A 20,831-nucleotide genomic window follows, 5' to 3' on the forward strand; every position below is an offset into this window, starting at 1 on the left:
CCAACTAGAACAAATCACTTTCCATGACCCCGTGGGAATGTCCACAATGGGAAGTGTTGGGCTTCAGCAACCATGACACAGGTTGGAACACCAGAGCAGAAATTAGGCCACCTCCCCGCCCACGTATCGGCAAGTTTCCAACTGGCAGGGTTGGTGGCCCTGACCACTGAGAAAACGCTCAAACGATACACAGCCTCTTCCTAAGTGCCCTCCTCCTGCATGCAGGGCGACTCGACCCTATCGGAAGCCACAGACATCATGCGACACGGGGACACTGAACACCAGGGAAGACAGACCGGAAGCCTGTCTGCTTTGATGAGGCCCACACCACCCCATGCATCCTGGCAATTCTCCACTGCTACAGCGACACTACTGAGGAACTCACAGCAATCAAATGCACTGTTCCTGAGGACCACAGACAGACTTTCAACGGAAGACCTCTGCCACACGAGGGGACCTGGAAGCTTGAAAGGGCACAGTGGTTGTCCACGACAGCACACCTGGCTTTGCAACAGTGCCCCCATCTCTGCCCCGCCCACGGACTGCTGCAGATCAACCTCAGGCTGTTCGAAAGGCCTGCATGCCAAACTGGCTGGCAGTGACATGCACCCCCGGGAGAGACACTTTCGCTTTGCACATTCCCAAACAAGGGAAGAAAGCAGCCAATAGGGATGTTCCATAACTCAACTACCTCCAAGGAGGACGGCACAGACGCCTCACAATGTCAATCTTCTCTAAGTCCCGCAAGACACCCTTTGGGTGTCATTCCTCCGGCAATGGGATCACAACTCTACACAGGTTACCTACCTCACCTCATGCACTTGAACTGCCAAAGCCACCCCCTCGATAGGCTGCTGATGCCAGACCATCACGAACATGACGCAGCCTTGGAAAGCCGAGGCCAGCACCTGCAACCAAATTATGACAGCCTATTCCACGACCTCACAAAGGACATGTCCTCATCATCCCTTACCTTCCTATCCAGGCCATCAGCGACCATGCAGGTTTAAATGCTGCACTCGATCCTCACCACACTCCACGATGCCCCACTTGGCAGCAACACTGTGCTGGGTGTTAAAGTAGAGGAGCAGACAAGGGCAGCAGTGTGGCCTAATCCATCAGCCCCTTCCGCTGACGCCCACTCCGAGCCCAACCCCGCCCACTTCTCCAGGCTCACTAGGGACTCAAAAACCTCACTGTGCAAAACGCAAGGACAGGGAGGGCCACAGGCCTGGCCTCAGGCTCCAGCAACCAACCAGGGACGCTTGCTCATTTTGGCTTCCAAAATCAACACACGAAACGGCATGCACGAAGCGTGATCCTGGCCAAAACACACCTATCCAACTGCAAGCACACTGGGCCTAGACCGGCACACACCCCGACTCTTAAGACCAGCAAGAGAGCCTGCCCCCTTGCATTCCTTCCACCGCCTTTCAGCAGGGACCCGGGATACACAGATAAGCCAGCTTATGCGCAGACACGGTCGAACCTCAGACAGGAGCCCCTCCACTACTGGAGTCCTTGGTGGTGTTTGCGTGCATGTCGGCAGGGGACACTGGACTTCACTCCTAACAGTCCCCTACACCCGAGAGAGGAAACGTGCTGAACCTCAGCTTCGATAAGGAGACGATAGAGTGTTCTCACCCATTTTGTACAGAGTTTCCAAGGAATGCATACAAGAGTGTCATCCTCGATCCAAGCACATGCTGGGATGGTGCAGAACACAACCGGGCAGTGTGCGGGGCTCTGCAGGGGAGCCATGAGCCTGGGGTACCCCAAAAGCCTGGAGAATCCACAGCCCTCAGGCCACTCAACAAGACGAACAATCAAGCCACTCTTGCAGCCATTGGGCCCATCTGAGGGAAACCTAATATCTAATGGCATATCTTGCGGTGGTTGAATACCTACCGTCCTGAGTTATCAGCGACCGTGCTCGGGAACATGGCCCCGCCTCACTTTTTCCAGTTCTTCTTAGCACCTCCAGTCGTCAGAGCACACGATGATCTTCTTGTTTTTGCCGACCGCGAGGCTTGCCCAGCAACTGCACCTGGGAAGTGGACTGGTGTCCTCAGAGGACATGATCCATACAAACATTTACCTGGGCTTGAGCTCTGAAACTGCTTCCCAAGGACCTCTATCCCTTACCGAGAACTGACTGCATGTCTGATAGTACGACTGCAGGAAGTTAGGCACATACATTGGCCGGCTTGTGAGAGGCTGTATTTCTGTGTTCACGCGTGTGACTGTGACTGCGCACGCAGACGCTCTTGTGGGTTTCTCTGTGTACCGCTGACTACGCGTCTTGGTCTCTGTGTGTCCCTGTAGCCCTGTGAAGAGGCGTCCAACAATAAACGCCATAGTTTCTACACAACACCCTGTCTAGACCCACAACTGAAAGGAGAAAGCCCCCTGTCAGCTTCCAGAGGCCGCATGCAAACTTTAACCCCCAAGGGCTGTTGAAATGCTCCACGGGCTCCCGCTCTCCCACAGCCACAGCTTCTGACCAGAGCACAAACACTGGACGAGACCTGCTTCCGGGCCGTGGGTGTGACATCTACGTGCAACTCGAGAACCTGCCAGCTACCAGCACATCTGATGTGCACTTGGGGTCACTCCCAGCACTTTCGGAAGCAAGGGAACTCCCATGGGTGAGCCGACACCGACCTACAGCATTCTACTGGCAAGATGCAGCCTGAAACCCCTCAAGGGGCTAAAGAACATCGAACAAAGTGCAACTTCTTGCCAACTAGGCCTAATCACTTTCCTTTGACCCGTGGGAATGCCCACCACAGGAAGCAGTGGGCTTCAGCAGCCATGACCCATGTTGGAACCTCACAGCGGAAACTAGGCCACCTTCCCGGCCATGTCTCAGGCAGCTCCCATCCTGCAAGTTTCGCGGCCCTGATCCCTAAGGAACCGCTCAAACGCTCAACAGCCTCGTCCAACGTGCCTTACTCCAGCCAGCAGTGCGACGCGTCCGTAGTGGAAGCCACAGACATCTTCCGAACACGGGAACAAGGAACACCAGGGAAGACAGACAGCAAGCCTGTCTGCTTTGAAGATGCTGATCCCACCTGATGCATCCTGGAAATTCTCCACTGCCACAGTGACACCATTGAGGAACTCAGAGTGATCAGAGGCGTGGTCCCCGAGGACCACAGACAGACTTGCAACGGAAGACCTCTGCCATGTGAGGGGACTTGGAAGCCTGAAAGGGAAGAGTGGCTGGCCTTGGCAGCGCACCAGGGATGGCAACAGTGCCCCCTTCTCTGCCCCGCCAACGGACTGCTCTGGATAAAGCTCTGGCTATTCGAAAGGCCTGCATGCCACACGGGCCGGCCGCGTCATGCCCTCCGGCAGAAACACTATCGCGTTGCACATTCCCAAAAGTGGGAAAAGAGTGACCAAAGCGCTTGTTTGCATAACTCACCTACCCCCAAGAAGGCCGGCACAGATGCCTCAGCATGTCCGTCTTCTCTATGTCCCGCAAGACACCCGTGGGGAGTCACTCCTCTGGAAACGGGATTGCAACTCTTCACAGGTAACCTACCTCACTGCATCCTCATGAACTGCCAAAGCCATCCCCACCATAGGCAGCTGATGCCAGGCCATCACGAACAAGACACATCCTTGGGAAGCCGAGGCCAGCGCCTGAAACCCAATGATGACAGCCCATCCCACGACATCACACAGGACCTGTCCTCATCATACCTTAACTTTCTCTCCAGGGCAGCAGCCACTACGCAGGCTTAAATGCAGCACTCGATCCTCACCCCACTCCACGATGATCCACTTAGCGCCAACAGTGTGCTGGCAGCTTCAGGGGCAGCAGTGAGGCCTAATCCATCAGCCCCCTTCCGCCATCACCAAACTCCATCCCACCCCCTCCACCTGCTCCAGCCCCACCGGGCACTCAAGAACCTCACCGCACCAAACACAACAACAGAGAGGGCCACAGGCCTGGCCTGAGGCTCCAGGCTCCAACCAGGGAACCTTGCTCATTTTGGCTTCCAAAATCAACCACCGAAGCGGCATGCACAAAGCGTGATCCTGGTCAAAACACACTTCTCCAAGTGAAAGCTCACTGGGCCCACACCAGCACACACTCCGACTCTGAAGACTAGCAGGAGAGCCTGCCCCCTTGCATTCCCTCACGGCCTTTTAGCAGGGACCGCGGATTCATAGATGACCCAGCTTATGGGCAGACACGGTCGACCCTCAGACAGGAGCCCCTCCAATGCTAGAGCCCTTAGTGGTGTTGGCATGCATGTCAGCAGGGGATGTTGGCCCTCACTCCTAACTGTCCCCTACCCCCGAGAGGAAACCTGCTGGACCTCAGTTGCGATGAGGAGACCGTAGAGCTTTCTCACTCATTTTGTTCAGATTTTCCAAGGAATGCATACAAGGGTGTCATCATCGATCCAAGCACATGCTGGGACGCTGCAGAACACAAACGGGCAGGCCGTGGGGCTCTGCAGAGGAGCCATGAGCCAGAAGTACTCCAACAGCCTGGGGAATCCACAGTCCTCAGGCCACTCAGCAAGACCAACAATCAATCCACTCTTGCAGCCATTGGACCCACTTGAGGAAAACCTAATATCCAATGGCACATCTTAGTATGCGTGAATGCTACTGTCCTGAGTTATCCCCAGCCACGCTCAGCAACGTGCGCCTGCTCCACTTTTTCCAGTTCCCCTTAGCACATCCAGTCATCAGACAACACGAAGGTCTTCTTGTCTTTGCCGACGGCCAGACTTACCCTGCAACTGCACCTGAGAAGTGGACAGAAATCATGCAGGCTTCTGAATTGCACCACAGTCCTCAGAGCACGATTCTTGTGAAAACTTACCTGCGTGTGAGCCTGGAACCTGCTTCCCAAGTTCCACTATTCCTTACCGAAAACGGATTGCGTGTCTCACAGCACGACTGGAGGAAGTTAGGCATGTATGTTGGCCGGTGTGTGAGACGCTGTATGTGTGTACTCACGCGTGTGGGCGTGTGTGACTGTGACTGCGCACGAAGATGCACTCGTGGGTTCCGGTGTGTGCCGCTGAATACGCGTCTTGGTCTCTGGGTGTCCCTGTGGCCCTCTGCAGACGCCTCCAACAGTAAACGCCATAGTTTATACACACCATCCTGGATGGACCCCCAACTGAAAGGAGAAAGACCCCTGTCAGCTTCAAGAGGCCACATGCGAACTTTGACCCCCAGGGACTGTTGAAATAGCCCACAGACTCCCGCACTCTCACAACCACGCCTTGTGAGCAAAGCACAAAGACTGGACGAGACCTGCCTCCCGGCCGTGTCTGTCACATCTATGTGGACCTGGAGACCCCGCCACCTACCAGCACATCTGATGTGCCCTTGGGGTCACTCCCAGCACTCCCGGAAGCAAGGGAACCTCCCATGGGCGGGCTGACTGCGACCTGCAGTTGCCTACAGGCAAGATGCAGCCCGGCACTTCTCAAGGGGCTAAGGAACAGCGGACCAAGTGCGTCTTCACACCAACTAGAACAAATCACTTTCCATGACCCCGTGGGAATGTCCACAATGGGAAGTGTTGGGCTTCAGCAACCATGACACAGGTTGGAACACCAGAGCAGAAATTAGGCCACCTCCTCGCCCACGTATCGGCAAGTTTCCAACTGGCAGGGTTGGTGGCCCTGACCACTGAGAAAACGCTCAAACGATACACAGCCTCTTCCTAAGTGCCCTCCTCCTGCATGCAGGGCGACTCGACCCTATTGGAAGCCACAGACATTATGCGACACGGGGACACTGAACACCAGGGAAGACAGACGGCAAGCCTGTCTGCTTTGATGAGGCCCACACCACCCCATGCATCCTGGCAATTCTCCACTGCTACAGCGACACTACCGAGGAACTCACAGCGATCAAATGCACTGTTCCTGAGGACCACAGACAGACTTTCAACGGAAGACCTCTGCCACACGAGGGGACCTGGAAGCTTGAAAGGGCACAGTGGTTGTCCACGACAGCACACCTGGCTTTGCAACAGTGCCCCCATCTCTGCCCCGCCCACGGACTGCTGCAGATCAACCTCAGGCTGTTCGAAAGGCCTGCATGCAAAACTGGCTGGCGGTGTCATGCCCCCCCGGGAGAGACACTTTCGCTTTGCACATTCCCAAACAAGGGAAGAAAGCAGCCAATAGGGATGTTCCATAACTCAACTACCTCCAAGGAGGACGGGACAGACGCCTCACAATGTCAATCTTCTCTACGTCCCGCAAGACACCCTTTGGGTGTCATTCCTCCGGCAATGGGATCACAACTCTACACAGGTTACCTACCTCACCTCATGCACTTGAACTGCCAAAGCCACCACCTCCATAGGCAGCTGATGCCAGCCCATCACGAACATGACGCATCCTTGGGAAGCCGAGGCCAGCACCTGCAACCCAATTATGACAGCCTATTCCACGACCTCACAAAGGACATGTCCTCATCATCCCTCACCTTCCTGTCCAGGCCATCAGCGACCACGCAGGTTTAAATGCAGCACTCGATCCTCACCCCACTCCACGATGCCCCACTTGGCACCAACACTGTGCTGGGTGTTAAAGTAGAGGAGCAGCCATGGGCAGCAGTGTGGCCTAATCCATCAGCCCCTTCCGCCGACGCCCAACCCGAGCCCAACCCCGCCCACTTCTCCAGGCTCACTAGGGACTCAAAAACCTCACTGTGCAAAACGCAAGGACAGGGAGGGCCACAGGCCTGGCCTCAGGCTCCAGCAACCAACCAGGGACGCTTGCTCCTTTTGGCTTCCAAAATCAACACACGAAACGGCATGCACGAAGCGTGATCCTGGCCAAAACACACCTATCCAACTGCAAGCACACTGGGCCTAGACCGGCACACACCCCGACTCTTAAGACCAGCAAGAGAGCCTGCCCCCTTGCATTCCTTCCACCGCCTTTCAGCAGGGACCCGGGATACACAGATAAGCCAGCTTATGCGCAGACACGGTCGAACCTCAGACAGGAGCCCCTCCACTACTGGAGTCCTTGGTGGTGTTTGCGTGCATGTCGGCAGGGGACACTGGACTTCACTCCTAACAGTCCCCTACACCCGAGAGAGGAAACGTGCTGAACCTCAGCTTCGATAAGGAGACGATAGAGTGTTCTCACCCATTTTGTACAGAGTTTCCAAGGAATGCATACAAGAGTGTCATCCTCGATCCAAGCACATGCTGGGATGGTGCAGAACACAACCGGGCAGTGTGCGGGGCTCTGCAGGGGAGCCATGAGCCTGGGGTACCCCAAAAGCCTGGAGAATCCACAGCCCTCAGGCCACTCAACAAGACGAACAATCAAGCCACTCTTGCAGCCATTGGGCCCATCTGAGGGAAACCTAATATCTAATGGCATATCTTGCGGTGGTTGAATACCTACCGTCCTGAGTTATCAGCGACCGTGCTCGGGAACATGGCCCCGCCTCACTTTTTCCAGTTCTTCTTAGCACCTCCAGTCGTCAGAGCACACGATGATCTTCTTGTTTTTGCCGACCGCGAGGCTTGCCCAGCAACTGCACCTGGGAAGTGGACTGGTGTCCTCAGAGGACATGATCCATACAAACATTTACCTGGGCTTGAGCTCTGAAACTGCTTCCCAAGGACCTCTATCCCTTACCGAGAACTGACTGCATGTCTGATAGTACGACTGCAGGAAGTTAGGCACATACATTGGCCGGCTTGTGAGAGGCTGTATTTCTGTGTTCACGCGTGTGACTGTGACTGCGCACGCAGACGCTCTTGTGGGTTTCTCTGTGTACCGCTGACTACGCGTCTTGGTCTCTGTGTGTCCCTGTAGCCCTGTGAAGAGGCGTCCAACAATAAACGCCATAGTTTCTACACAACACCCTGTCTAGACCCACAACTGAAAGGAGAAAGCCCCCTGTCAGCTTCCAGAGGCCGCATGCAAACTTTAACCCCCAAGGGCTGTTGAAATGCTCCACGGGCTCCCGCTCTCCCACAGCCACAGCTTCTGACCAGAGCACAAACACTGGACGAGACCTGCTTCCGGGCCGTGGGTGTGACATCTACGTGCAACTCGAGAACCTGCCAGCTACCAGCACATCTGATGTGCACTTGGGGTCACTCCCAGCACTTTCGGAAGCAAGGGAACTCCCATGGGTGAGCCGACACCGACCTACAGCATTCTACTGGCAAGATGCAGCCTGAAACCCCTCAAGGGGCTAAAGAACATCGAACAAAGTGCAACTTCTTGCCAACTAGGCCTAATCACTTTCCTTTGACCCGTGGGAATGCCCACCACAGGAAGCAGTGGGCTTCAGCAGCCATGACCCATGTTGGAACCTCACAGCGGAAACTAGGCCACCTTCCCGGCCATGTCTCAGGCAGCTCCCATCCTGCAAGTTTCGCGGCCCTGATCCCTAAGGAACCGCTCAAACGCTCAACAGCCTCGTCCAACGTGCCTTACTCCAGCCAGCAGTGCGACGCGTCCGTAGTGGAAGCCACAGACATCTTCCGAACACGGGAACAAGGAACACCAGGGAAGACAGACCGCAAGCCTGTCTGCTTTGAAGATGCTGATCCCACCTGATGCATCCTGGAAATTCTCCACTGCCACAGTGACACCATTGAGGAACTCAGAGTGATCAGAGGCGTGGTCCCCGAGGACCACAGACAGACTTGCAACGGAAGACCTCTGCCATGTGAGGGGACTTGGAAGCCTGAAAGGGAAGAGTGGCTGGCCTTGGCAGCGCACCAGGGATGGCAACAGTGCCCCCTTCTCTGCCCCGCCAACGGACTGCTCTGGATAAAGCTCTGGCTATTCGAAAGGCCTGCATGCCACACGGGCCGGCCGCGTCATGCCCTCCGGCAGAAACACTATCGCGTTGCACATTCCCAAAAGTGGGAAAAGAGTGACCAAAGGGCTTGTTTGCATAACTCACCTACCCCCAAGAAGGCCGGCACAGATGCCTCAGCATGTCCGTCTTCTCTATGTCCCGCAAGACACCCGTGGGGAGTCACTCCTCTGGAAACGGGATTGCAACTCTTCACAGGTAACCTACCTCACTGCATCCTCATGAACTGCCAAAGCCATCCCCACCATAGGCAGCTGATGCCAGGCCATCACGAACAAGACACATCCTTGGGAAGCCGAGGCCAGCGCCTGAAACCCAATGATGACAGCCCATCCCACGACATCACACAGGACCTGTCCTCATCATACCTTAACTTTCTCTCCAGGGCAGCAGCCACTACGCAGGCTTAAATGCAGCACTCGATCCTCACCCCACTCCACGATGATCCACTTAGCGCCAACAGTGTGCTGGCAGCTTCAGGGGCAGCAGTGAGGCCTAATCCATCAGCCCCCTTCCGCCATCACCAAACTCCATCCCACCCCCTCCACCTGCTCCAGCCCCACCGGGCACTCAAGAACCTCACCGCACCAAACACAACAACAGAGAGGGCCACAGGCCTGGCCTGAGGCTCCAGGCTCCAACCAGGGAACCTTGCTCATTTTGGCTTCCAAAATCAACCACCGAAGCGGCATGCACAAAGCGTGATCCTGGTCAAAACACACTTCTCCAAGTGAAAGCTCACTGGGCCCACACCAGCACACACTCCGACTCTGAAGACTAGCAGGAGAGCCTGCCCCCTTGCATTCCCTCACGGCCTTTTAGCAGGGACCGCGGATTCATAGATGACCCAGCTTATTGGCAGACACGGTCGACCCTCAGACAGGAGCCCCTCCAATGCTAGAGCCCTTAGTGGTGTTGGCATGCATGTCAGCAGGGGATGTTGGCCCTCACTCCTAACTGTCCCCTACCCCCGAGAGGAAACCTGCTGGACCTCAGTTGCGATGAGGAGACCGTAGAGCTTTCTCACTCATTTTGTTCAGATTTTCCAAGGAATGCATACAAGGGTGTCATCATCGATCCAAGCACATGCTGGGACGCTGCAGAACACAAACGGGCAGGCCGTGGGGCTCTGCAGAGGAGCCATGAGCCAGAAGTACTCCAACAGCCTGGGGAATCCACAGTCCTCAGGCCACTCAGCAAGACCAACAATCAATCCACTCTTGCAGCCATTGGACCCACTTGAGGAAAACCTAATATCCAATGGCACATCTTAGTATGCGTGAATGCTACTGTCCTGAGTTATCCCCAGCCACGCTCAGCAACGTGCGCCTGCTCCACTTTTTCCAGTTCCCCTTAGCACATCCAGTCATCAGACAACACGAAGGTCTTCTTGTCTTTGCCGACGGCCAGACTTACCCTGCAACTGCACCTGAGAAGTGGACAGAAATCATGCAGGCTTCTGAATTGCACCACAGTCCTCAGAGCACGATTCTTGTGAAAACTTACCTGCGTGTGAGCCTGGAACCTGCTTCCCAAGTTCCACTATTCCTTACCGAAAACGGATTGCGTGTCTCACAGCACGACTGGAGGAAGTTAGGCATGTATGTTGGCCGGTGTGTGAGACGCTGTATGTGTGTACTCACGCGTGTGGGCGTGTGTGACTGTGACTGCGCACGAAGATGCACTCGTGGGTTCCGGTGTGTGCCGCTGAATACGCGTCTTGGTCTCTGGGTGTCCCTGTGGCCCTCTGCAGACGCCTCCAACAGTAAACGCCATAGTTTATACACACCATCCTGGATGGACCCCCAACTGAAAGGAGAAAGACCCCTGTCAGCTTCAAGAGGCCACATGCGAACTTTGACCCCCAGGGACTGTTGAAATAGCCCACAGACTCCCGCACTCTCACAGCCACGCCTTGTGAGCAAAGCACAAAGACTGGACGAGACCTGCCTCCCGGCCGTGTCTGTCACATCTATGTGGACCTGGAGACCCCGCCACCTACCAGCACATCTGATGTGCCCTTGGGGTCACTCCCAGCACTCCCGGAAGCAAGGGAACCTCCCATGGGCGGGCTGACTGCGACCTGCAGTTGCCTACAGGCAAGATGCAGCCCGGCACTTCTCAAGGGGCTAAGGAACAGCGGACCAAGTGCGTCTTCACACCAACTAGAACAAATCACTTTCCATGACCCCGTGGGAATGTCCACAATGGGAAGTGTTGGGCTTCAGCAACCATGACACAGGTTGGAACACCAGAGCAGAAATTAGGCCACCTCCTCGCCCACGTATCGGCAAGTTTCCAACTGGCAGGGTTGGTGGCCCTGACCACTGAGAAAACGCTCAAACGATACACAGCCTCTTCCTAAGTGCCCTCCTCCTGCATGCAGGGCGACTCGACCCTATTGGAATCCACAGACATTATGCGACACGGGGACACTGAACACCAGGGAAGACAGACGGCAAGCCTGTCTGCTTTGATGAGGCCCACACCACCCCATGCATCCTGGCAATTCTCCACTGCTACAGCGACACTACCGAGGAGCTCACAGCGATCAAATGCACTGTTCCTGAGGACCACAGACAGACTTTCAACGGAAGACCTCTGCCACACGAGGGGACCTGGAAGCTTGAAAGGGCACAGTGGTTGTCCACGACAGCACACCTGGCTTTGCAACAGTGCCCCCATCTCTGCCCCGCCCACGGACTGCTGCAGATCAACCTCAGGCTGTTCGAAAGGCCTGCATGCAAAACTGGCTGGCGGTGTCATGCCCCCCCGGGAGAGACACTTTCGCTTTGCACATTCCCAAACAAGGGAAGAAAGCAGCCAATAGGGATGTTCCATAACTCAACTACCTCCAAGGAGGACGGGACAGACGCCTCACAATGTCAATCTTCTCTACGTCCCGCAAGACACCCTTTGGGTGTCATTCCTCCGGCAATGGGATCACAACTCTACACAGGTTACCTACCTCACCTCATGCACTTGAACTGCCAAAGCCAACACCTCCATAGGCAGCTGATGCCAGCCCATCACGAACATGACGCATCCTTGGGAAGCCGAGGCCAGCACCTGCAACCCAATTATGACAGCCTATTCCACGACCTCACAAAGGACATGTCCTCATCATCCCTCACCTTCCTGTCCAGGCCATCAGCGACCACGCAGGTTTAAATGCAGCACTCGATCCTCACCCCACTCCACGATGCCCCACTTGGCACCAACACTGTGCTGGGTGTTAAAGTAGAGGAGCAGCCATGGGCAGCAGTGTGGCCTAATCCATCAGCCCCTTCCGCCGACGCCCAACCCGAGCCCAACCCCGCCCACTTCTCCAGCCTCACTAGGGACTCAAAAACCTCACTGTGCAAAAAGAAAGGACAGGGAGGGCCACAGGCCTGGCCTCAGGCTCCAGCAACCAACCAGGGACGCTTGCTCATTTTGGCTTCCAAAATCAACACACGAAACGGCATGCATGAAGCGTGATCCTGGCCAAAACACACCTATCCAACTGCAAGCACACTGGGCCTAGAACGGCACACACCCCGACCCTTAAGACCAGCAAGAGAGCCTGCCCCCTTGCATTCCTTCAACCGCCTTTCAGCAGGGACCCGGGATACACAGATTAGCCAGCTTATGCGCCGACACGGTCGACACTCAGACAGGAGCCCCTCCACTACTGGAGTCCTTGGTGGTGTTTGCGTGCATGTCGGCAGGGGACACTGGCCTTCAGTCCTAACAGTCCCCTACACCCGAGAGAGGAAACGTGCTGAACCTCAGTTTCGATAAGGAGACGATAGAGTGTTCTCACCCATTTTGTTCAGAGTTTCCAAGGAATGCATACAAGGGTGTCATCATCGATCCAAGCACATGCTGGGATGGTGCAGAACACAACCGGTCAGTGTGCGGGGCTCTGCAGGGGAGCCATGAGCCTGGGGTACCCCAAAAGCCTGGAGAATCCACAGCCCTCAGGCCACTCAACAAGACGAACAATCAAGCCACTCTTGCAGCCATTGGGCCCATCTGAGGAAAACCTAATATCTAATGGCACATCTTGCGGTGGTTGAATACCTACCGTCCTGAGTTATCCGCGACCATGCTCGGGAACATGGCCCCGCCTCACTTTTTCCAGTTCTTCTTAGGACCTCCAGTCGTCAGAGCACACGAAGATCTTCTTGTATTTGCCAACGGCGAGGCTTGCCCAGCAACTGCACCTGGGAAGTGGACTTGTTTCCTCAGAAGACATGATCCATACAAACATTTACCTGGGCTTGAGCTCTGAAACTGCTTCCCAAGGACCTCTATCCCTTACCGAGAACTGACTGCATGTCTGATAGTACGACTGCAGGAAGTTAGGCACATACATTGGCCGGCGTGTGAGAGGCTGTATTTCTGTGTTCACGCGTGTGACTGTGACTGCGCATGCAGACGCTCTTGTGGGTTTCTCTGTGTACCGCTGACTACGCGTCTTGGTCTCTGTGTGTCCCTGTTGCCCTGTGAAGAGGCGTCCAACAGCAAACGCCATAGTGTATACACAACACCCTGTCTAGACCCACAACTGAAAGGAGAAAGCCCCCTGTCAGCTTCCAGAGGCCGCATGCAAACTTTAACCCCCAGGGGCTGTTGAAATGCTCCACGGTCTCCCGCTCTCCCACAGCCACGACTTCTGACCAGAGCACAAAGACTGGACGAGACCTGCCTCCCGGCCGTGGGTGTGATATCTACGTGCAAATCGAGAACCTGCCAGCTACCAGCACATCTGATGTGCCCTTGGGGTCACTCCCAGCACTCCCGGAAGCAAGGGAACCTCTCATGGGCAGTCTGACAGCGACCTGCAGTTGCCTACAGGCAGGATGCAGCCTGGCACTTCTCAAGGGGCTAAGGAACTGCGGACCAAGTGCGTCTTCTCACCAACTAGACCAAATCACTTTCCATGACCCCGTGGGAATGTCCACAATGGGAAGTGTTGGGCTTCAGCAACCATGACACAGGTTGGAACGCCAGAGCAGAAATTAGGCCACCTCCTCGCCCACGTATCGGCAAGTTTCCAACTGGCAGGGTTGGTGGCCCTGACCACTGAGAAAACGCTCAAACGATACACAGCCTCTTCGTAAGTGCCCTCCTCCTGCATGCAGGGCGACTCGACCCTATTGGAAGCCACAGACATCATGAGACACGGGGACACTGAACACCAGGGAAGACAGACCGCAAGCCTGTCTGCTTTGATGAGTCCCACACCACCACATGCATCCTGGCAATTCTCCATTGCTACAGCGACACTACTGAGGAACTCACAGCGATCAAATGCACTGTTCCTGAGGACCACAGACAGACTTTCAACGGAAGACCTCTGCCACACGAGGGGACCTGGAAGCTTGAATGGGCACAGTGGTTGTCCACGACAGCACACCTGGCTTCGCAACAGTGCCCCCATCTCTGCCCTGCCCACGGACTGCTGCAGATCAACCTCAGGCTGTTCGAAAGGCCTGCATGCAAAACTGGCTGGCAGTGACATGCACCCCCGGGAGAGACACTTTCGCTTTGCACATTCCCAAACAAGGGAAGAAAGCAGCCAATAGGGATGTTCCATAACTCAACTACCTCCAAGGAGGACGGAACAGACGCCTCACAATGTCAATATTCTCTACGTCCCGCAAGACACCCTTTGGGTGTCATTCCTCCGGCAATGGGATCACAACTCTACACAGGTTACCTACCTCACCTTATGCACTTGAACTGCCAAAGACACCCCCTCCATAGGCAGCTGATGCCAGCCCATCACGAACATGACGCATCCTTGGGAAGCCGAGGCCAGCACCTGCAACCCAATTATGACAGCCTATTCCACGACCTCACAAAGGACATGTCCTCATCATCCCTCACCTTCCGGTCCAGGCCATCAGCGACCACGCAGGTTTAAATGCCCCACTCGATCCTCACCCCACTCCACGATGCCCCACTTGGCACCAACACTGTGCTGGGTGTTAAAGTAGAGGAGCAGACAAGGGCAGCAGTGTGGCCTAATCCATCAGCCCCTTTCTCCGACGCCCAACCCGAGCCCAACCCCGCCCACTTCTCCAGAATCGCTAGGGACTCAAAAACCTCTCTGTGCAAAACGCAAGGACAGGGAGGGCCACAGGCCTGGTCTCAGGCTCCAGCAACCAACCAGGGACGCTTGCTCATTTTGGCTTCCAAAATCAACACACGAAACGGCATGCACGAAGCGTGATCCTGGCCAAAACACACCTATCCAACTGCAAGCACACTGGGCCTAGACCGGCACACACCCCGACTCTTAAGACCAGCAAGATAGCCTGCCCCCTTGTATTCCTTCCACCGCCTTTCAGCAGGGACCCGGGATACACAGATAAGCCAGCTTATGCGCAGACACGGTCGATCCTCAGACAGGAGCCCCTCCACTACTGGAGTCCTTGGTGGTGTTTGCGTGCATGTCGGCAGGGGACACTGGACTTCACTCCTAACAGTCCCCTACACCCGAGAGAGGAAACGTGCTGATAGAGTGTTCTCACCCATTTTGTTCAGAGTTTCCAAGGAATGCATACAAGGTTGTCATCCTCGATCCAAGCACATGCTGGGATGGTGCAGAACACAACCGGTCAGTGTGCGGGGCTCTGCAGGGGAGCCATGAGCCTGGGGTACCCCAAAAGCCTGGAGAATCCACAGCCCTCAGGCCACTCAACAAGACGAACAATCAAGCCACTCTTGCAGCCATTGGGCCCATCTGAGGGAAACCTAATATCTAATGGCATATCTTGCGGTGGTTGAATACCTACCGTCCTGAGTTATCAGCGACCATGCTCGGGAACATGGCGTCGCCTCACTTTTTCCAGTTCTTCTTAGCACCTCCAGTCATCAGAGCACACGAAGATCTTCTTGTTTTTGCCGACCGCGAGGCTTGCCCAGCAACTGCACCTGGGAAGTGGACTGGTGTCCTCAGAGGACATGATCCATACAAACATTTACCTGGGCTTGAGCTCTGAAACTGCTTCCCAAGGACCTCTATCCCTTACCGAGAACTGACTGCATGTCTGATAGTACGACTGCAGGAAGTTAGGCACATACATTGGCCGGCTTGTGAGAGGCTGTATTTCTGTGTTCACGCGTGTGACTGTGACTGCGCACGCAGTCGCTCTTGTGGGTTTCTCTGTGTACCGCTGACTACGCGTCTTGGTCTCTGTGTGTCCCTATTGCCCTGTGAAGAGGCGTCCAACAGCAAACGCCATAGTGTATACACAACACAATGTCTAGGCCCACAACTGAAAGGAGAAAGCCCCCTGTCAGCTTCCAGAGGCCGCATGCAAACTTTAACCCCCAGGGGCTGTAGAAATGCTCCACGGGCTCCCTCTCTCCCACAGCCACGCCTTCTGACCAGAGCACAAAGACTGGACGAGACCTGCCCTCCGGCCATGGATGTGACATCTACGTGCAACTCGAGAACCTGCCAGCTACCAGCACATCTGATGTGCACTTGGGGTCACTCCCAGCACTTTCGGAAGCAAGGGAACTCCCATGGGTGAGCCGACACCGACCTACAGCATTCTACTGGCAAGATGCAGCCTGAAACCCCTCAAGGGGCTAAAGAACATCGAACAAAGTGCAACTTCTTGCCAACTAGGCCTAATCACTTTCCTTTGACCGGTGGGAATGCCCACCACAGGAAGCAGTGGGCTTCAGAATCCATGACCCATGTTGGAACCCCACAGCGGAAACTAGGCCACCTTCCCGGCCATGTCTCAGGCAGCTCCCATCCTGCAAGGTTCGCGGCCCTGACCCCTAAGGAACCGTTCAAACGCTCAACAGCCTCGTCCAACGTGCCCTACTCCAGCCAGCAGGGCGACGCGTCCCTACTGGAAGCCACAGACATCTTCCGAACACGGGAACAAGGAACACCAGGGAAGACAGACCGCAAGCCTGTCTGCTTTGAAGATGCTGATCCCACCTGATGCATCCTGGAAATTCTCCACTGCCACAGTGACACCACTGAGGAACTCAGAGTGATCAAAGTCGTGGTCCCTTAGGACCACAGACAGACTTGGAACGGAAGACCTCTGCCATGTGAGGGGACTTGGAAGCCTGAAAGGGAAGAGTGGCTGGCCTTGGCAGCGCACCAGGGATGGCAACAATGCCCCCTTCTCTGCCCCGCCAACGGACTGCTCTGGATAAAGCTCTGGCTATTCGAAAGGCCTGCATGCCACACGGGCCGGCCGCATCATGCCCTCCGGCAGAAACACTATCGCGTTGCACATTCCCAAAAGTGGGAAAAGAGCGACCAAAGGGCTTGTTTGCATAACTCACCTACCCCCAAGAAGGCCGGCACAGATGCCTCAGCATGTTCGTCTTCTCTATGTCCCGCAAGACACCCGTGGGGAGTCACTCCTCTGGAAACGGGATTGCAAATCTTCACAGGTAACCTACCTCACTGCATCCTCATGAACTGCCAAAGCCATCCCCACCATAGGCAGCTGATGCCAGGCCATCACGAACAAGACACATCCTTGGGAAGCCGAGGCCAGCGCCTGCAACCCAATGATGACAGCCCATCCCACGACATCACACAGGACCTGTCCTCATGATACCTTACCTTTCTCTCCAGGGCAGCAGCAACTACGCAGGCTTAAATGCAGCACTCGATCCTCACCCCACTCCACGATGATCCACTTAGCGCCAACAGTGTGCTGGCAGCTTCAGGGGCAGCAGCGAGGCCTAATCCATCAGCCCCCTTCCGCCATCACCAAACTCCATCCCACCCCCGCCCACTGCTCCAGCCCCACCGGGCACTCAAGAACCTCACCGCACCAAACACAACAACAGAGAGGGCCACAGGCCTGGCCTGAGGCTCCAGGCTCCAACCAGGGAACCTTGCTCATTTTGGCTTCCAAAATCAACAACCGAAGCGGCATGCACAAAGCGTGATCCTGGTCAAAACACACTTCTCCAAGTGAAAGCTCACTGGGCCCACACCAGCACACACTCCGACTCTGAAGACTAGCAGGAGAGCCTGCCCCCTTGCATTCCCTCACGGCCTTTTAGCAGGGACCGCGGATTCATAGATGACCCAGCTTATGGGCAGACACGGTCGACCCTCAGACAGAAGCCCCTCCAATGCTAGAGCCCTTAGTGGTGTTGGCATGCATGTCAGCAGGGGATGTTGGCCCTCACTCCTAACTGTCCCCGACCCCCGAGAGAAACGTGCTGGACCTCAGTTGCGATGAGGAGACCGTAGAGCTTTCTCACTCATTTTGTTCAGATTTTCCAAGGAATGCATACAAGGGTGTCATCATCGATCCAAGCACATGCTGGGACGCTGCAGAACACAAACGGGCAGGCCGTGGGGCTCTGCAGAGGAGCCATGAGCCAGAAGTACTCCAACAGCCTGGGGAATCCACAGTCCTCAGGCCACTCAGCAAGACCAACAATCAATCCACTCTTTCAGCCATTGGACCCATCTGAGGAAAACCTAATATCCAATGGCACATCTTAGTATGCGTGAATGCTACTGTCCTGAGTTATCCCCAGCCACGCTCAGCAACGTGCGCCTGCTCTACTTTTTCCAGTTCCCCTTAGCATATCCAGTCATCAGACAACACGAAGGTCTTCTTGTTTTTGCCGACGGCCAGCCTTACCCTGCAACTGCACCTGAGAAGTTGACAGAAATCATGCGGCTTCTGAATTGCACCACAGTCCTCAGAGAACGATTCTTGTGAAAACTTACCTGCGTGTGAGCCCGGAACCTGCTTCCCAAGTACCACTATTCCTTACCGAAAACGGATTGCGTGTCTCACAGCACGACTGGAGGAAGTTAGGCATGTATGTTGGCCGGTGTGTGAGACGCTGTATGTGTGTACTCACGCGTGTGGGCGTGTGTGACTGTGACTGCGCACGAAGATGCACTCGTGGGTTCCGGTGTGTGCCGCTGAATACGCGTCTTGGTCTCTGGGTGTCCCTGTGGCCCTCTGCAGGCGCCTCCAACAGTAAACGCCATAGTTTATACACACCATCCTGGATGGACCCCCAACTGAAAGGAGAAAGTCCCCTGTCAGCTTCAAGAGGCTACATGCGAACTTTGACCCCAGGGACTGTTGAAATAGCCCACAGACTCCCGCACTCTCACAGCCACGCCTTGTGAGCAAAGCACAAAGACTGGACGAGACCTGCCTCCCGGCCGTGTCTGTCACATCTATGTGGACCTGGAGACCCTGCCACCTACCAGCACATCTGATGTGCCCTTGGGGTCACTCCCAGCACTCCCGGAAGCAAGGGAACCTCCCGTGGGTGGGCTGACTGCGACCTGCAGTTGCCTACAGGCAAGATGCAGCCCGGCACTTCTCAAGGGGCTAAGGAACAGCGGACCAAGTGCGTCTTCACACCAACTAGAACAAATCACTTTCCATGACCCCGTGGGAATGTCCACAATGGGAAGTGTTGGGCTTCAGCAACCATGACACAGGTTGGAACACCAGAGCAGAAATTAGGCCACCTCCCCGCCCACGTATCGGCAAGTTTCCAACTGGCAGGGTTGGTGGCCCTGACCACTGAGAAAACGCTCAAACGATACACAGCCTCTTCCTAAGTGCCCTCCTCCTGCATGCAGGGCGACTCGACCCTATCGGAAGCCACAGACATCATGCGACACGGGGACACTGAACACCAGGGAAGACAGACCGGAAGCCTGTCTGCTTTGATGAGGCCCACACCACCCCATGCATCCTGGCAATTCTCCACTGCTACAGCGACACTACTGAGGAACTCACAGCAATCACATGCACTGTTCCTGAGGACCACAGACAGACTTTCAACGGAAGACCTCTGCCACACGAGGGGACCTGGAAGCTTGAAAGGGCACAGTGGTTGTCCACGACAGCACACCTGGCTTTGCAACAGTGCCCCCATCTCTGCCCCGCCCACGGACTGCTGCAGATCAACCTCAGGCTGTTCGAAAGGCCTGCATGCCAAACTGGCTGGCATGACATGCACCCCCGGGAGAGACACTTTCGCTTTGCACATTCCCAAACAAGGGAAGAAAGCAGCCAATAGGGATGTTCCATAACTCAACTACCTCCAAGGAGGACGGCACAGACGCCTCACAATGTCAATCTTCTCTACGTCCCGCAAGACACCCTTTGGGTGTCATTCCTCCGGCAATGGGATCACAACTCTACACAGGTTACCTACCTCACCTCATGCACTTGAACTGCCAAAGGCACCCCCTCGATAGGCTGCTGATGCCAGACCATCACGAACATGACGCAGACTTGGAAAGCCGAGGCCAGCACCTGCAACCAAATTATGACAGCCTATTCCACGACCTCACAAAGGACATGTCCTCATCATCCCTTACCTTCCTATCCAGGCCATCAGCGACCATGCAGTTTTAAATGCAGCACTCGATCCTCACCACACTCCACGATGCCCCACTTGGCAGCAACACTGTGCTGGGTGTTAAAGTAGAGGAGCAGACAAGGGCAGCAGTGTGGCCTAATCCATCAGCCCCTTCAGCTGACGCCCACTCCGAGCCCAACCCCGCCCACTTCTCCAGGCTCACTAGGGACTCAAAAACCTCACTGTGCAAAACGCAAGGACAGGGAGGGCCACAGACCTGGCCTCAGGCTCCAGCAACCAACCAGGGACGCTTGCTCCTTTTGGCTTCCAAAATCAACACACGAAACGGCATGCACGAAGCGTGATCCTGGCCAATACACACCTATCCAACTGCAAGCACACTGGGCCTAGACCGGCACACACCCCGACTCTTAAGACCAGCAAGAGAGCCTGCCCCCTTGCATTCCTTCCACCGCCTTTCAGCAGGGAACCGGGATACACAGATAAGCCAGCTTATGCGCAGACACGGTCGAACCTCAGACAGGAGCCCCTCCACTACTGGAGTCCTTGGTGGTGTTTGCGTGCATGTCGGCAGGGGACACTGGACTTCACTCCTAACAGTCCCCTATACCCGAGAGAGGAAACGTGCT

General features: G+C 55.5%; 7 non-coding genes across 7 annotated transcripts; all 7 read right to left on the reverse strand.

The window, feature by feature from the left end:
* Positions 1 to 1,604: 1,604 nt before the first annotated feature.
* LOC137757893 (small nucleolar RNA SNORD116) lies at positions 1,605 to 1,697 on the reverse strand. Its single transcript, XR_011072574.1, has one exon. It is a non-coding gene; the product is annotated as a small nucleolar RNA SNORD116 (small nucleolar RNA).
* A 2,633-nt stretch (positions 1,698 to 4,330) lies between these two features.
* LOC137757930 (small nucleolar RNA SNORD116) lies at positions 4,331 to 4,423 on the reverse strand. Its single transcript, XR_011072607.1, has one exon. It is a non-coding gene; the product is annotated as a small nucleolar RNA SNORD116 (small nucleolar RNA).
* A 2,685-nt stretch (positions 4,424 to 7,108) lies between these two features.
* On the reverse strand, positions 7,109 to 7,201 carry LOC137757894 (small nucleolar RNA SNORD116). Its single transcript, XR_011072575.1, has one exon. It is a non-coding gene; the product is annotated as a small nucleolar RNA SNORD116 (small nucleolar RNA).
* Positions 7,202 to 9,834: 2,633 nt separating this feature from the next.
* On the reverse strand, positions 9,835 to 9,927 carry LOC137757941 (small nucleolar RNA SNORD116). Its single transcript, XR_011072618.1, has one exon. It is a non-coding gene; the product is annotated as a small nucleolar RNA SNORD116 (small nucleolar RNA).
* Positions 9,928 to 12,612: 2,685 nt separating this feature from the next.
* LOC137757945 (small nucleolar RNA SNORD116) lies at positions 12,613 to 12,705 on the reverse strand. Its single transcript, XR_011072621.1, has one exon. It is a non-coding gene; the product is annotated as a small nucleolar RNA SNORD116 (small nucleolar RNA).
* A 2,627-nt stretch (positions 12,706 to 15,332) lies between these two features.
* LOC137757899 (small nucleolar RNA SNORD116) lies at positions 15,333 to 15,424 on the reverse strand. The gene has a single exon (XR_011072578.1). It is a non-coding gene; the product is annotated as a small nucleolar RNA SNORD116 (small nucleolar RNA).
* Positions 15,425 to 18,056: 2,632 nt separating this feature from the next.
* Positions 18,057 to 18,149, reverse strand: LOC137757856 (small nucleolar RNA SNORD116). The gene has a single exon (XR_011072539.1). It is a non-coding gene; the product is annotated as a small nucleolar RNA SNORD116 (small nucleolar RNA).
* Positions 18,150 to 20,831: the final 2,682 nt, after the last annotated feature.

This window comes from Eschrichtius robustus, unplaced genomic scaffold (genome assembly GCF_028021215.1).
Source record: "Eschrichtius robustus isolate mEscRob2 unplaced genomic scaffold, mEscRob2.pri scaffold_538, whole genome shotgun sequence".
Lineage (NCBI taxonomy): Eukaryota > Metazoa > Chordata > Mammalia > Artiodactyla > Eschrichtiidae > Eschrichtius > Eschrichtius robustus.